Here is a 16,931-nt window from a genome sequence, read left to right as displayed (position 1 = left end):
TATTCACTTTCTCAAAGTTATGCAAGATTCATTTGAAAAACTCATTTCATATTTATAAGAATGAATATCACTTCAGATCTGTGAGATTTATCTTTTCATCAGTCATTTATAATGACTTCACTTTTTCATATAGAAACACAGCAGATCTTAAGACTTGTTGAAATTCTGTTAACTATCTGTCTGTGAGTTCATATTCAATTCAATAATATAATCACATCTGACTTAGTCAGCTGATTGCAGCATCATTTTTTCAGTTACTATTAAAGCTTGATAACTTTAGCAGATCTCTTAGCTTGATATATTTCATACTCAGATTCTTATTCTGTACAGTAGTCTTCAATGATGTGTATACTTCTGAAGAGATTGTGAATAATTATGATAAGATCTTCAGATTCAGTGTAGTTATCTATCTATATAAATATTCAATCTCCTGCTGCAGGTCTAAGATCTGATTTTCTCTATTCTTATTAATGATGATGATTGTGTCAGTGAAGCTCTTCATAGTGAATGCTTGATTCACAGTAAATACTAATTATTGTTTGACTTTCATCTCAGCCTGTCACTGTGTACACAAGGTCTTGATCTTGTTTAGAATTCTTGTATGTGTACAGAGCTTTGATTCTGATTCAGTGATTTCAGCTGCTTTTCTTACTGTTTTCAGTAAACTCTCTGAGAGGTTCTGTATATCTTTCAGTTCAGATAGCAGAGAAGAGTGTTGTTTGTATTAACTAGAAGAGGTATTCATTTCAGTGATTTCTTATTGATTGTACAATGTCTATCATTATATCACTGTATGATTTCTGTTATCATTATATGACTCTGATGATGGCCACTTTCTTCTTTTATCCTTCTTTTGAGTAGAGAGTGAACTTCTTTGAATCTCATTCATCACTCTTATTCTCTTTCTCACATCTCATCTGTTCACATATGTGGCATTCACCTGAGTGTGAAGTTTTTCCTCAATAAGTGAAGCAGTATCAATCAGATGCTCTTTCACTCACTGCTTTTTATACACTATCTTTTGAGATGTTCTAGAACCACACTGGCATGATAACTACAAATTGCTTCATAGACAGAATTATCATGCTCTGGAGAAGCCTGTGCTTCTCATCAGTTTTTTAGACATGCTATCAGATGTGATTCAAAGGTTTCTTTTCTTTTTCAGTGTATGATTACAGGTGTACACCGGCTTCTTATATATCATACGCTAAATTAATTAGTGGCTGCTATGGCCCCTTTACACTCGTAAGCAAGTTCGGAAGCGGCCGCGTTATTATCCGACGGTCGTACGTTCTTCCGAACCACATTATTACACGACCGGATTATGGTTGTTTCATCATTTCAATCAGCGACACGGTTGCTGAGCTGTAAATCATAGTATAATGATGAATGAATGATGGAATCACTGTAAATAAGTGATAAACTGAAAAAATCAATTATTATATTGATAATGTCACTGAATTCAATCTATATAATTACTAATTCTAAAAATCATCTCATTCATCAGTATTATTCTCTATTGAAAATTACAGACACTTCTATCTAAATTCTTCTGAATTAACTGAATTAAGTTTCTTTTATAATCTTCATTTCTAGTTATATTGCTCTCATTGATCATATCACTAAACTTATAAATTAGAATTTACAGATTAGTCATGATCTGAAAGACACTGTCATTAGTTATCTAATATTTAAAAGTTAAGATTTTAAAGTGATTAGATGCTGAGTATTTAAAAGTCTATATAATTATTAATCTCTGAATAAATCTGAGAATTATTTCACTGACTCTAGCTTACTATTTCAGTGATTATTTCATAAGTTCAAAGACTCAGAACACTCATCAGAGTTGAAAGATCAGAGAAGAAAAGAGAGACAGAATTAGTAGTAATAATAGAGAAACTGATGAGAATTGTGAAGAGAGAAAGAGAATTATTACTATTAATAGATTTCTTATTACTGCTGCTCTTATTAACTGTATTACTGAGAAATTTAATAATTATTTTAAATCAGTTTATTATTTCATATTGTGGCGGGCTGCGCCTGATCAATTATATAGACTATTCTGTTACACTTCATAGATTCTTCTGCTTCACTCTTAAACATGTACACTCTGATTCTCGGCCATTCTCAATCGCCGATCCTCAGTCACCATGAACACGTATAGATGATCACTGATTCTCAGCTGCTATAAACATGTATAGATTCTTCCACTCTGAAGCTTCATTACATACATTACTATATATATGTATAAATATTCACTCTGATCACTGATTTCTACACTTTCTCTTTCTTTCCTTCTCTAATGTTTTTATCTTTGTTATATAAGATCTATGTATTATACTGATCTATTCAGTGTAGACCTCTTACACTATAAAAATATTCATTGTATTCTTATTAGAAAATGATTATTCATACATTATCTTCTCATTAGAAATGATTATTTATCAAGAGATATCTGAACATGTAATAATGTGTAAGACATAGAGAAACAGTTAAATAGTTAAGTGAATACTGAGTTCTTAGATAGAAGCTTGCTTATCAGTTACTCTAGCCTTATAATAAGATCTTACAAAGAGAATAAGATCTTATAAGAGAATATCAGTGAAAGATCTGAGAGTTCTGACACTCAGATATATGAGAATACAATTATACTTCTTCAGATTTCATAGATATCACACATCTGATACTTGATATAATTATGTCTAATGATAATATAGAACTCTTGAATATAAGTATAGATATAATACTATAGTGACTTTGAGTAATGTTGAAATTATAACAGTAACAGATAGCAGATATGCATGCAACTTAACAACTTTAATATGAAGAGATTCAATAATTAACTCATATATTTTCAACATCTAGAGAATTGAATATAAAAGCACTGAAAGAATACTTAGATACTCTTATATACTTTAATACTTTTGATCTCACTCTCTACTCATCATGAAGAATGAAAATGCTTACAAAACTAAGTGTAGATGAAGATGCTATCAGTCTGCTAATCAATCAAGATTGATATATCAATGAATGATTGAAAGATTATATGAAACAGAAATTTCATTCATGAATGAAAGCATGTGAACTAGTGTTATAAATGCCTGATAATATTATGAAACATCTTGATATTCTGTTCTGAGACACTGCTATATAACAGAAAGTATTAGATTAATTACAGAGCATCTGATAGAGAAACACTTCTCTTACAACATTTATCTCTAACTTCAATATCAAGATTCTAGAAGCAGATGATCAATCTTGAGAGAATTGAATGAAGATTAACATGCTTAAGAAGACATTGACTTTCAAACTCTTACAGATTCTTATAAGCATAGATAAAGACCAGACTTATAAAGACTTCTGCACACAGCTTCAGACATTGAATAATCATCTTATCAAGCTCAAGAGTATACAGAATAGTGATAAAAGATGTTACACTTCAGTTACTCATATATTCATACTGAAGAGAAGTAACAGCAATGATACAGATGTCATGAACTGAATAGATTCAAATATCTATACATAAGCAAGAGTTTTCACTGTTTAAACATGCTTTCAAGTCTCTGAGATCACTTCTGAAGAAGTCACTGATTGACATCAATGTGAAGTATACATCAACTGTAACTGATCAGAACACATTACTTTTAACTGTCAATTAATCTATATATCTCCTTATTCAAAGAATGAATCAGTATCTGTCTATGTCAATCATATTACATTAGAGAAAGATTCAGAAGATAACTATAAGAATACTCTGATAAAACAAAGAAAAGATTAGCTTCTGTTCAAATTTATAAATAGAAGCTTGAAGAGATTGAATGATAACAATTTAAAGAGAAGATAACAATGAATGTGATTCTTGTATCTACTGTGATTGATAATATGTATAATATGAAAGTCATGATAGACAGCAGTCTATATTACTATGCAATGATAAAATCTTCAGTTGTAAGATATTATAATCTTCAGTGTATTTCTTTATCAAAACCCTGACTTCTTACAGAATTTGATGATTCAAAAGACATTTATATCTGTTATATAATGAAGCTGATCATAGATGTGAGAGAACATCAATATGAAGATATCTATGTATATGAAGTTAATAATCTTGATTATAATCTTATATTAGAACTTATCTGACTATCTGAACAAGACATCTTATTGAATACTTAAAACAGAAGCTTAATATTCTCTAATAATGATAGAATTTATGAAGATGATATTCACAAGACTATGAATCTTACACAGATTTCTGTCAATGCTTATGAAATACTCTGAAAAAGAAGTCATCATCAAAATCACTGACAGAGTCACTGACAAGTTCACTGATAGCAGAATTATATATCAATCTATTCTGTCAGTCTGATCAATATTAAAAAGACTCTAGAAAAGTTATTCTGTGTTATAATAACAGATTCTCATATATAACTCTCTCAATAATATCATGAATATCTAGATGTCTTCTGATAAGATAATATTATAAATATATCTCTCTTACAAGATTCTGAAATGAATCATGATATCAAGTTAGAGAAAAAGAATGATAAGAACTCTGAACTGTCATGAGACTCTCTTTATAATATGTTCTGAGATGAACTTCTTCTTCTTTGAAAGACACTCAATGATCTGTTGAATAAGAAATTCATATATATTAGTAACTCTTTCACTGCAGTCTCTATTCTCTTTGCAAAGAAATCAGATGAAGAACTTCAGTTCTGTATGAATTATTGAGAATTGAACAGATTAATAAAGAAAGACTGTTATTCTTTATCTCTTATCAATGAAACTCTAGCTCATATTGAATAAGCTCAATAATTTACAAAGTTAAATATTATCACTGTATTTCATAAGATTTATATTACTGAAGAAGATGAGTGACTTACAGCATTCTGAACATAATATAATCTCTTTAAATAAGTAGTCACACTCTTTGAACTGATCAATATTCTCAGTACATTTCAGAAGTATATCAACTGAGCACTCTGAGACTTTCTTGATAAATTTATATCTGCTTATCTAGATAACATTCTCATCTTCACTGATAAATTCAGAAAGAAATATCAAGAGCATGTATAAAGAGTATTACAATGACTATGAGAAGTGAGACTATTAATTAATATTGACAAGTGTGATTTTAAAGTCAAGAGTACTAAATACTTAGATTTCATCATAGAAGCTGGTAAGAAAATCTGAATAAATTCTGAGAAGATCTCTACTATTCTTGAATAAGAGATCTTACACACTGTGAAAGATGTATAAAGCTTCATTGAATTTACTAACTTCTATTAATGATTTATATGAAACTTCTCAGATATTATGAGATTACTTACAGAACTCACTAAGAAAGACTCAGTATTTTAATAATTAGTAGATACTGAAGCTGCATTTACACAGATGAAGAAGATATTCATTAATACTTCTCTACTGATAATATTCAATTCTGATTATGAAATAGTTGTTAAAGCTGATTACTCTGACTATGTAATAGAAGAAGTGATATTGTAATATAATAATAAAGATATTCTACAATTATGTGTCTTTATATCTAAGAAACTGAGTCCTGCTGAATGCAATTATGAGATCTATGACAAGGAACTTCTCATAATTATATACTGTTTAGAAGAATGAGACTCTGAACTCTGAAGTATCTCTGAATTTGAGATAGTTACAGATTATAAAAACCTCAAATACTTTACAACTATCTGTAAACTTATTGAATAATAGATATGATAATCTGAGTTCTTAAGCTGCTTTCATTTTATAATACACTACTGTTCTGACAGTCAGAACTCAATGACAGATGCTCTCTCATGATGAGAATAAGATATACTGCTTGATATAATAGACACACACTGAATAAACTGAGAACATCAGCTCTTAGACCTGAAGATATTGATTAATTAAGATAGAATAACTCATGACACTATATGTGTTTCTCTGATTAGAACATTCTCTCTCTGAACTGATACTGATATTGATATCTTCACTTTCTCTACACTGAATGAACTGTGATATACAGCAGCTCAGACTGATGAACTTCTTCAGACTCTTATCAAAGCAGTATATTAAGAAGCACTCTGATTCTTCTCAGAACTATATATAAGAATCAATATCTCAGAATATTCAATTAATGATAATAATACTCTGTGATTCTGTGAATGATATTAAGTTCTCTACTTTGAACTCTTATACACTTGAATAATGCAAGAGATGCATGATTTATGTATGACTGATTACTCAGATTGTGAATAATTATATTAAATAATCTCTTAAGAGTTCTACTAATCTGAGATATTAAACAGCATCAGATATTTTATTCAAAACTGTAATCATTATTCTTTCATCACTTCATAGAAGAACTGTAGAAAAGATCTACTGAAATCACTTAATATCTCTGATAGAATCTGATAAGATGTAGTAATTAACTTCATGATTGATCTCTCTGAGAGTAAGAGTTATAGAAATGTTCTGATTATTGTGAACTGATTGAGTAAAGATGTAATATTGAAATCTTATAATAAGATGAATACTGAATAAGTCACTGAAGCTTTTCTATAGAGTCTGTTCTATCAGATGTATAAATTACTGAGATTTATAGTATCAGATCAGAGCTGTTAATTTATAAGTACTCTCTGAACAAGAATCTGTCAAATTCTCAAGATTATACACTGTCTGTTAACTGTCTATCACTCTGAGACTGATGATACATCAGAATGAATAATTCAGACTGTAAAGAATTATCTTTATAAGTTCTATAATCACTTATAAGATGATTGATATAATCTCCTTCTACACACAGAAATCACTATCAATGAATGAGATGCTGTTTCAACAGATATAAGTCTGTTCTTTCTTACACACAGTTATCATATAAAAGTATTGAATCTTCTAGAGACTACACAGTTCACACTGAACTCTCACAGTTCAATTCAGATCACTGATAATATAGTAATGAAGCTCTGAGATGTCTGTGATTGAGCAGAGGTCTTCATGACAACTGTAAAACAAGATCAAGAGAACTAAATCAATATTCACTGAGATCTCACTGAATAATATAAGATAGAAGATCTGATATGATTGAATCTTAAGAATATATGAATCACATGTTCATCTTGTACACTAGATTACCATTATATTAGATATAAAGTGATAGAAGTTCTAAGTAGTCACAACTACTGTCTTAACACATCATCAGAAATTCATAATATATTTTATACAAGCTTGTTACACTGTACTGTCACTGATCTGTTCTCTTCTCAACTGACTTCTGACTGACAGTCACCAGACATTATAGAAGAAGATAATAAGCTTGAGTGAGAGATTGAGAATATTCTTGATAAGAGATCTCACAGCTGCAGCTGATAATATCTTGTGAAATGAGTTAACTATAATCAACTGATCTGAACTCTGAGTTCTGTGTTATCTAAAACAGCAGTTCTTGACTGATAAGAACTGCTTCTGAAAGAAGAGAGCTAATATAACAGATTGTGCCTGATCAATTATATAGACTATTCTGTTACACTTCATAGATTCTTTCACTTCACTCTTAAATATGTATACTCTGATTCTTAGTCATTCTTGATTATCAATTCTCAGCTGTCATGAACATGTATAGATGATCACTGATTCTCAGTCACTATGAATGTGTATAGATTCTTCCGCCCTGAAGCTTCACTGTGTATGTTATTATATATGTGTATAAATATTCACTCTGATTATCAATTTCTACACTTTCTCTTTCTTTTCTTCTCTAATGTTTTTATCTTTGTTATATAAGATCTATGTATTATACTGATCTATTCAGTGTAGGCCTCTTACACATATATTTTAATGAAAATGTGCTGTGCTTTCTCTCTGACACTGTTAATTAAGTTTGTGAGATTCTTCATTACTGCTTTTTAACTCTTATAATAATTATTAATCAATCTCAAGATCTCTCACTGAATAGTAAGCTTTATATTTTTAATATTTAATTTTTTCTTTTTAATAATAATTTTCTTCTTCTTCACAGTAATTTTCTTCTTTTCAATCTTTAATTTAACTCTTTCAATATTCAACTTAGTCTTCTTAATTTTAAGTTTGACTTTTTCAGCAGAACTGATAGATATATTTAAGACTTTCAATGTGATAGTTATACTCTTCATTTTTTAATTTTCTACTTTCTGCTGATATGTCTTTACTTTCTTGATTTATTTAAATAAATTCTTCACTGTCTTCAGCATGACTGACTTGACTGATTTCTTCATAACTATCAGAATAGTAAGATAAAACTCATGAGTTTAGATCAGATTTTTAATTTCATCATTGAATTTATCAGAGTATATTATACAATCTTTCTTTTCATAATTACAGTTTAAACATGACTTTATACTTTCTTCAACTTTGTCATAAACAGATTCAATATAATAGAGGAAAATATATAAGATGTAGTACTTGTATATTATTGACTTGCTAGATTTGATAAGAGTATTCAGCCTGCTTACTTTCTCTTTCTCTTATGCTTTTACTGCTGCTGCACATGTACACTTGAGAGTGTCTTCAGTCATTTTAATATTGTTACTGCTGCTGTTGTTGCTGCTGTTATTACTGCTACTGCTACTGCTGTTACTGCCCCGGTGACTGAATGGTTAATGCGGCCACCTAATAGCACCTTGGCATGAGAAACCAAGGCATGTGGGTTCGAAACCCGCAGGAAATACATTAAATCCGGAACTCAAGCACCTCAGGTTTCTAATAAATACAGAGGTGTACAAATCACTTCAACAAATCGCTCTATGTTCCTGGGATGGGAAGTTATTATCGCATGTATTTAATTGTCACTTCTTGTATTTCCTATGTTCTTGTTATCTTGACATGATCTCAACACCTGTATTTCCTCCTGTATAACTAACACTTGGCCTGTATTTAACATCACGCAAGGACTCATTATAAGCTCCGCTTGCATATGAGTATAATGAAAGAATAGTAATAATAATAATAATAATACTGCTGTTACTGCTGCTACTGTTACTACTACTGTTATTGATATTACTGTTGTTGATGTTGCTGTTGTTACTGTTACTGTTGTTACTGTTACTGTTATTACTGTTACTGTTATTGCTGTTACTGTTGTTACTGTTACTGTTATTACTATTACTGTTATTACTGTTACTATTATTACTGTTACTACTGCTATTGAATGAAATAATAGATCACTGACATTCTTGATATACTATGCATATTAGATATCTTGACATTAGAACTTTTGATATTCAAAGCTTTCTATTACAACTGACAGAATACTAATCTTGCTGAAGATAAGAAGAGCTGAGTGAACTGAAAAAATCAATATTCATATTATGATATGATTGTGAGAAGAAGAAAGAAAGAAAGAAAGAAAAAGAAGATAGCAAGTTATTCTTCTTATATATATTATTGATTCATCTTTGCAGGTTATCATGTAATAAATGCAAATACTTTCATATTTCACTTCTGAGTGTAATCAGTGTATCTGACAGATTTTATTCATATCTTAATACTTTCTGTGCAGGCTATCACTGAATGAATTATAGCTATTTTGAATACAAAATCATTTCTATTAACTAGAAACAAGTGTTTAATACACTGTTAGAAATATATCTACAGAATTCAAGATTTTTAAATGCAGTGAAATCAGTAAATCCTCTGCAGTCATAACTATACAAATTGTAAGATAGAGAATATAACAACTTTCTTCAGTGAATATCAAGGCAGGTATATTCTAATTATGTATATTAAAGTATATATTAACTAATTTATATATAAAACTCATAGAAAACTAAATATATTGAAATATAAATAGATTGTGTTGAAAATCTCTACATCACTAATCTGTCTTTTGCTGAAAGTGTCTCTGAAAATTTGATCTTTTTTCACATCTTCTTCTGTGCATCTTTCATCAGATATCTCTTTTTTGCTGTTAAGATATTCTGAATCACCTCAGCAAAGTCATCTCTGATAATTTACTGATATTCAGAAATATCACTTATCAGATTTTAGAATGTCAGAATATTTTATCATTGCAGTATAGCTACAGCAGAATTTTCATTTATATCAGTATTATTAAATATTTTGACCTGGGTTGCAAGATTGATATATATCTCTATTTTTCAGAATCAGTTTCTAGTTTTTCAATCTGAACTGTTCAATTTAATATCTTTAACTAATGAATATTCAACTTACATTTCATATATCATTGTTCTCACTCAGAGAATTGATCAAAGTCAATGATTCTCTGCACTCAGTAAAAAACCAGAAAGAACTTTTCAGCAGTAAATGAATCACAGAAGTATTTAAAGATGATTGATTCTTCATAGCAGTTATGTAATCTGATTATCACTGAACTTTCTCTGCTCTTTATCTTCTCTCATTGAATATAATTCTATATTAATAAATGATTAGCTAAATTGATCAAAAGATTTTTAATATCTCACTGAAAAGTTTCAAATTCTTCTAAGATATCTCACTGAAAAGTTGATATATTTGTTAAAATCTAATACTACTTATCTTCATTTCTTTGAGAGTTCAGAACTTCCATGTTTTAATTACATTCAGCATCATTGTTCTGCTGAATGAAAAGATGTATAATATTTTATTCTTTGTTTTTATCACACTTACAACTGTTCAATTCAAATTATCTTTGTTAAAAGAAAGAAAATACATTCATTTTATCTTCAGACACAGACACTGCTCTATCAGCTGAATTTTCTTCTCATACATTTCTGCATCTGAATGCTGGGTTTGATGATGTCTTTTTAATGAACTGCTTGATGTCAGTGATGAGTTTAACTCCTTCTCATCTGACTGATATTCATCATTGCTGTCATTATATTCATTCTATGTTCAGATATGTTAATATCAGATTTCTTTTGAAATCAGTGATTTGTCTCATTAAACCTACCAGATGAAAGAGTTCAGAGAGATCTAGTAGAGCAGAATTCATGACTAGACTGACTGTGTGACCGTGTCTGAGACCAGGACCAGATTTTTTGATAGTTTCATTACCAATTCGACTGATCCCATTACACGGTTTTAACATTAGATAGTAGTCCCATACTGTCCCAGTGAGACTTACTGTCTACTCTTGTCACATTTTCCAAATGAGACCATGATTTCCACTTCTCAATTTAAATTATTTTTATTGCTTTAAATGACTTTAAATCTTATTTGAGTGTTATCAAAAAGCGTTACTTTTTAAAAAATTAAAAATAGTCTAAAAAAAACCTTAAAATGTCTAAAAATAGTAACTTTATGTCAAGAATAGAACTAAATGGGACCAAATGAGACCACTTTCTCATTTTTTTCAAGTCATGGTTCCATTTTAAGATCTGATATATAGTCACTTTACATGTTTTTTTGATAGCCAGTCCCAGTGGGATTCACGCCAAGAAATGTATGGGATCAGACCAAATGAAACCAAACATGAAATTCATGGTCCCGGCGGCCAGTCTAACTATTACTGATCAATTTATTGATTCTGATTCAGCAATTGATATATCTCACAAACACAGTAACTTTGAAATGAATTCATTTGTTCTGACAATGAAACTATGAGCTGAAGAGTCAGATATTTTCTGAAAAAACTACAAATCACTACTGCAAATTCTGCATTTATTAAAGAATACATCACTGATAAGTCTGCTCTCTCAAGATCTATCAACTCTGAAAAAGCAATGCAGAGCACAATTTCTGATTTTATCAGTCAAGAAAACCTCAATTTCAATAGTGTCATCAATGCAAATATCAACTCTGAGTTCTGCTCAGAAAAATCTCACTGAATTCTTCATGAGATCACTCTACTTTTAAAATCTGATTCTCTTGATATCTGCTCTCCTCAAATCCCCAACTTTCCAGTGACAAATGCATATAGAAATGGCAGAAATTGTCAACAATTTCACAGAGTTATGATAATCTCACAGTTGAGAAAGCTCAGTCAAATATTATTCTAATGACTTTGCATGATATTCATCAAATAAACCTATTTTTTCTTCCAATTTTATTCAGTATCAGTGTGGAAATCTCAAATGCTTTTATAAATCAGAGTTGAATAATATATCTCACACTGAAAGAGTGCATTTTGTCAGACATAATCACTGACATTCAGACATGAGGTCTCATATAATAGTTCTGAAAGTTTAAGAAGCTATTCACTATACTTCATAGACTGCACAAAGATTATCATTCTTGAATTCATTATTTAGTCTCTTCAAAATAATTGCAATGAAGAATGAGATGAAATATATCTCAATTACTCAAGTTCTCAATCAACTTAATATTCATATGAATACAGTATTTGAATCAGGTTCTGATCTGTCAGTATATAAGAGTCAAGGTCAGTATTTTCTTCACCAGGTCATGAGAACCAAAACTGAAGTTGTTAAGATATAATCATATTGCAAATCTTCACTAATTCAGACTGAGTTGAAAATTGCAGCACATGATTGAGATCTTTTGAAATGCATATTTTACTCTGATATACAAGTTATTTCCCTGTCATATCAATTATTTATTAATGAATTTGATTTATATCAGAACATGTACTGAAGCTTGATGAGTTTTTATATAATTTCTGCACTAAGTGCTGTTAAGCATTTGAAGTGAAATAATATTTTTATTCTAATCTTTGATTCTCATAGCATCAATTTTCCTGATACTGTCACTGCATTGTCACATGACTTATCTACATTGAATTGTGAGAGAGTTATGATGAATATCAGTAAAGAAAAGATGAGAATTGTTGCATCTTGTATTGCATTTCTTGAAGACATGCTGTAGTAAAATAGCAATGCAGGGATCAAAGAATCAACTGTAAGAAGATCATACTGAAGCTGCTTTATTAATGATAAAAATCAGCTGAATCTGAACTATAATCTACACAATAACAGCTGATTTCATTATCATATATAACATCTTCAGTTTAAACTGAATGATCTGCTGAATCTCACACACAGAAAGCAAATATGTCAAGAGCAGAGTATAACAGCACAGACAGTGTCTCTTTTTCAAATATACTCAAGTTTGAATTTAATCTTCTTTTTTCCTTCTAATTCATGTCATAGTGAGTTCACTGAAATATTAGAAATTTCACACTTATTACTGATCTGCTCTGTCTTGTCATTACATAATCAGCTAGAATACTTCTGAATGTTGCAGATATTCTCTTTTTCTCATGATTGAAATCATTTACAGTCACTGATCACTCATCTTAAGAAGTATCAACTTCAGAAGCATATCTGAGCCTCAATTATTATATCTCTTGTCTTACAGTGTGAGCTCAGAGAGAAATGACTCAGTTCAGCAATCAAACAGATCATTTCTATGACATTTTCAGCAGTAAATCAATCACTCATTGATCTTATTATTCAGATATATACAGCTATTGCAAGAAGTAATAGTCTATTGATGTCTTAATTATCAAGAGAAAATGATTCTGAAGTGACTCATCAAATTATACTGAAAGCTTACTGATAACTACAATTTCTTATTGAAGCAGCAGTCAGAGCAGCAGCAACATTTAAGTCATCTCAAGCTGATTTAGTTATTAGTCATCAGTCATTCCCTGCTTCAACTATGAGCACTGTCATCACACATATCAGTGATTATACACAAAAAGCAAAGCTTATATGATATATGAAGAGACAGCTGAATATGTATATTAATTTACACTATATTGAGTAGATTAAGGAATATACAGTATTCAATAACTGTAATATTCTGATAGAAGAGAATAAGCATCAGAACTATAAGAATCTAGTTCAGTGAATAAATCATTGAGATGTGAAAAAGACACTGCTCTTATAGAAGAGCTTTCACTGAACTTTGTAACTAGTATTAAGAGATTTCTTTGACAGCTCTGACATGCATCTGGCATAGAAGATTCAAGATTTGTATACAGTTTATTCAGCACTGTTCAATAATCTGCTGAGAATGAATAAAGAAGCTGAAGATGAGAATAATAATTCACTGAACTACTCTATCAAGTTAAAGTCAACAAAAGATCATATTGCTTCAAAGATTTTTAATCATCTATCATTAAGTAAGATGTTAGAGAAAGTCAGTATATAATTTACAAATCTCTTCAAGCTTGAATTACTTCATTCATTTCTCAATAAGCTACAAGAATTCTATGATACTGATTGAAATAAGTTCTCAGTTTTGAAACCAGATCACTGTTCAATACTTTTCTATAATAAGTTAACATTCTCGGTTCAGTATGTCTATTCAATTAATCAATCAATCAATCAATCAATCAGTTCTTGACTTGCTAATATATAAACAAGAGATTGCATTCACTGAATCTCTCTCATGAAAGAAGATATCATTCAATATCAAGAGACAGAGCTTGGCCGGATTACAATCATATTTGTCCATGAAATGAGAGAAGTTAAGTGAATTTTCTTTACACTTATTTCTCTATATTATATCATGTATGATCACCTACTGAATCTGCTGATTTTACAAGAGAATTCTGACAATTACACTATTATTGAACTGTCAGCAGTTTGAAAGACAGTATTACATAACATTTTAATACAGAATAGTAATGAAAATGATAATTGTTTAATATATAAGTCTCAGACAATAAGATATTTACATTGCAATTGAAATATCTCATTTCTTTAAATAGAATAGATAGTTGATGAATAGCAGTCATTGTACTGAGTAATAGATAACTAACTAGCTTAATAGTATTGATTTCACTGATAGAACAGATAGAACAGTATACAGTGCCTTGTAGTATCTTAGTAGTATTCTGATGATGATATCTGTCAATTACACAGTTACTGAGTAGTGTCATGATAATGTTAAAAAGTTCTGTGCTGTCTTAACATTATCTTGACATTTAATATTCAGTGACATGTCATCAAATATAATGATGGAACATGTGTTACAATCAGTGACACGTGACACAGATGGAATGATGAATTCACGGTGTAATCACTGTAAATTAACCCTACGTTCTTCTCATATGAAAGTGTCTAAGAAGAAACAGTTTTTGATTATTAATAACATGAGAACAATTCACTCAGTACTCTGAGTATAGTATGAAAGAGAATTCTAACTCAACTTCATAGATTCATTATTTCTGTATTATCTTAGAAGCTTAGAATAATAATATTCTCATAATATATCTGATTTTTATATTCATATCTTAAGTTCTTAGAGTAGAAGTATCATCTCAAAGTTACCTAGTGTGTTTTTAAACACAGGAATTTTGATTCAATTTCTCATATAAAAAAAAGCTCTCAGAAATTCTGAGATTAAAAAATATGATCATTTTCAAGAGTATATATCTATATCTATCTTAAATATAGATTTTTTTAAAATATTAAAGAAATATTTCTATTCTTCTTCTCTTCAGCTATAAATTAAAGTGATTTTCAAATATCAAAGATGTGTGAGTATATAGTAATAAAAAGTCAAAGTTGAAGAATCTGAAAAATTCTTGTAAATCTTAGAAATCTTTTCTTTTCAGACTCTCTGACAAGAATTACTTTGAGTACATAACTTATACTAGAAGTAGATTAGTATTATACTGAATTAATAATGCTGCAATCTGCTTAAACTGAGTCTAAGAGTCTGAGCTCACTGAGATAACTGTGAATTTATTATTTCACTCATGTCACATGTTGTTAATTGTAACACATGTTTCATTATTATATTCAGTGACATATTACTGAATATTAAATATCAAGATAGTATTGAGAGAGTGTAGAACTTTCTAATATTATTATAATACTACTCAGTAACTGTATAATTAGTAGATGTTATTATCAGAATACTATTAAAATACTATAAGACACTGTATACTGACTAGACTGACTAACAGAACTATAAATTTCACATTTAATCTCATTTAATCTGATCTCATACATTTCTTGATATGAGTTTCACCAGAATCAAGTCTTAAAAAAATCTGAAAATGAATCATTTCTGAGAGAAATGATGTGAAAAATGACTAGATTTAATTTAAGAGCAGTGAAATGGAAGTAATTTCTCAGAATAAACTGTAAAAGATGATCATTCTTTCAAAATTAGAATGAAACTGAGACTGAAGATTAAAATTAGTCTTATTCAGTTCATTCAGTGATTACTTATATAATCAGAATTTGATAATAATTATTAATAATACTTATGAAATAACTAAATATATTCTTATATAAGTTTATTCTTCACTTTCTTATAAAAACTATACTTCTCTGATATACTGTGATCAGAGGTATTAAACTGTCTGATAATTTCATATTTTACAATTATGAGTTTCTTGATTGTTTCTTCTTATAATTATTCTCAGTAATAGTGATAAATATCTCAGCTTGAGTTGAACTTTCACTTTATTCTCATCTCTGTCAATGAAATTATCAGAATATTATATACTATCAGTATAATAGTTGAATATATACACTTAATAATTTTTCATAACTCTAGAATTGATTTAATATGTAAATTTATCAGATCATCTTGAAGATAGCAGTTAAATTCAGTTTTATAAGTATGTAGTTTTGTTTGATTTTTAGTTGTAATCAATGTATATAAGTTCTGTTTCACAGTTAGTATTATAGTTCTATGTAATATGAAGTGTTATCAAAGATTATTACTTACTAGAAAATTATATTTCACTGTCTTCACATCTTAAACATCTACTAATTCAAATCTCTGATAGTTAGACTGACTATATGACTGTGTCTGAGACTAGAATCAAACTTTGCAGTTATTATATTGTCTAAAAGCATTACTTCTGATCATGATTTGTGTTCATTACATTGATTTCAAATCATATTATTTCAAATATTAAAGGTCTCAGATTCACTTTTCAAATAAAAATCTAGTCTCAGATAAAGATTATATTTGAATTCTTAGTCACATTTTCATTCTGATTTCATTATTGAGAATGGCATTAAATGAGATTATGA

This window comes from Blastomyces gilchristii, assembly GCF_000003855.2.
Source record: "Blastomyces gilchristii SLH14081 genomic scaffold supercont1.1, whole genome shotgun sequence".
NCBI lineage: Eukaryota > Fungi > Ascomycota > Eurotiomycetes > Onygenales > Ajellomycetaceae > Blastomyces > Blastomyces gilchristii.
The sequence above is the reverse complement of the archived record's forward strand: the minus strand, read 5'-3'. Positions refer to the sequence as shown.